Source organism: Octopus bimaculoides, chromosome 19 (genome assembly GCF_001194135.2).
Source record: "Octopus bimaculoides isolate UCB-OBI-ISO-001 chromosome 19, ASM119413v2, whole genome shotgun sequence".
Lineage (NCBI taxonomy): Eukaryota > Metazoa > Mollusca > Cephalopoda > Octopoda > Octopodidae > Octopus > Octopus bimaculoides.
The window spans coordinates 26,943,843-26,945,938 of NC_068999.1; positions in this window are offsets into that span (position 1 = coordinate 26,943,843).

Here is a 2,096-nt window from a genome sequence, read left to right on the forward strand (position 1 = left end):
AACCTTTCATCCTCCCATCCCTCCCACACCAAACGGGCCATCCCCTACTCTCAATTCCTCCTTGAACTTGTTTTTCACTCATTTCCTTCCGGTCATTTCAAAATGTAACCGCATGTGAATCGGCGATTTTCTTCCTCCGTTTTCCTTTTCTCTTGGACTTTCCTCTATCTCCTGTTACTGAAGAAGAGCTTTCCTCGAAACGTAAGACCACCTTTCTTTCTTTCCTGAGCATCTGCTAATACTTTCCATGTACCACGTCCTCGGGTTGCTTAGAAATAATACATTTCTAAATCTCTCAGAGAGATATATGCAGTAGTGATACGATGAAGTAGTTGCATGCTGTCAACTTAATGTGATAATCCCCTGAATGGAATGATACTACTGTTGGTTAGACCGAGGAAGCTGCACCGCTTCCTGTCGGCCTTGACACATTTCATGTGTCCTTATGTTTACAAGGGGGAGACAAGCACCCCCACCCAGCTAAGCCTGCATTCAGAGACATGTTTCTGAGTCTTTGCTCGTCATCAGTCTGGAGTAGCATGACCTGCTAGTCGAAAATGTCTGTCAAGCCCTTGTAGACATATAATAATTCTAGTGAACTACATTCACTGATTTCAAATTTAGAAATAATACATTTCTAAATCTCTCAGAGAGATTTATGCAGTAGTGATACGATGAAGTAGTTGTATGCTGTCAACCTAATGTGACAGTCTCCTGAAGGGAATGATATTACTGTTGGTTAGACCTAGGAAGCTGCACCGCTTCCTGTCGGCCTTGTGTTTGTTCTTCGTTTTTGTTTTGGATTTAGTATTTTATATATTTTGATTTTGATTTTGATCACCTATCCTTTTGGGATACGATATTCGGGTGCCTACGCATAAGTACCATATTCAACCTTGAATCTATATCTAAACCGTCTATATATATATATATATATATGTATATATATATATATATATATATATATATATATATATATATAGAGAGAGATATAAATGTATGTATATGTTTTTCAATGTGTACAAATAACAAGGAAAAAATAAATAAATAGTTACCAGAGTAGCAAAAATTCACATAAGTGCCAAGGATATTACAGCCTACTTATAGAGATAGAAATTCCAGACTTAAGTGAAATGTTTTTGTATAACATGGATAAGTTAAGGAATTGAGTCAGACGCAGGTGTTATTAAAATCATTTATACTTCCAACATTTGTTTCGAAAAAAGCATTGAGATTATTCCGGAGGGAATAAAAATGATGTAAAACAATGCAATCATCTCTTCAAGGAAAAGAAAGGAACAAAACGCATCAATAAGCCATTTTAACCGAATGTGATTACCGTGTACGTAAGTATATGATGTAAGGAGAACGCTAGCAAGTTATTTTTCTAACGACCGTTAATAGATTTAACGTCAAAGATAATTTAGAGAAAGAGAAAGAGGAGAAAGAAAAAATTCACAGAACATTAAGAGTGGAAAAATATAGTGTGATAGATGAATGGGAATAAAGTTTAAAAGCGTGTTCCTTTAGAGACCAAATTAATTTACTAATCCCAGTATTGTTGCGTTTATTGATGTGTCTAAATGTAGAATAATGGTTAGATATTCTTTTCGACAACTGAGACGAAGAAACATTATAAAGGAACATAATAAACAATACGGTTTGGAATGGAAAATTCTATCCAGATCATTCCCATATGACAAAGGTTAATCTTTTTGTCCGCTCTACAACGAAGAACACTTTTTCATCCTTTTCTCGAAGAATACTCTTGTAAGCACGTTTAAAGAACGCGTTTATTGTTGTAAACATTAGCAAAAACATACCTTTAGTTCCTATAAGTAGTTTCTACCAATCTATAAAACTCGACCTTTAGCTGTCTTCTTACATTTCATTTCCACTACATACATCTATTTCCACGTTTAGTCTGCCAAAAAAATTCATTTCCGAAAATGTGACAGAATTTTAATTGCGATTAGTGAATCTTTAATTAAAATAATAATGCACGCTAGCACACACACACACACACTCACACACACACACACACACACACACACACACACACACACACACACACACACACACACACACACACACAC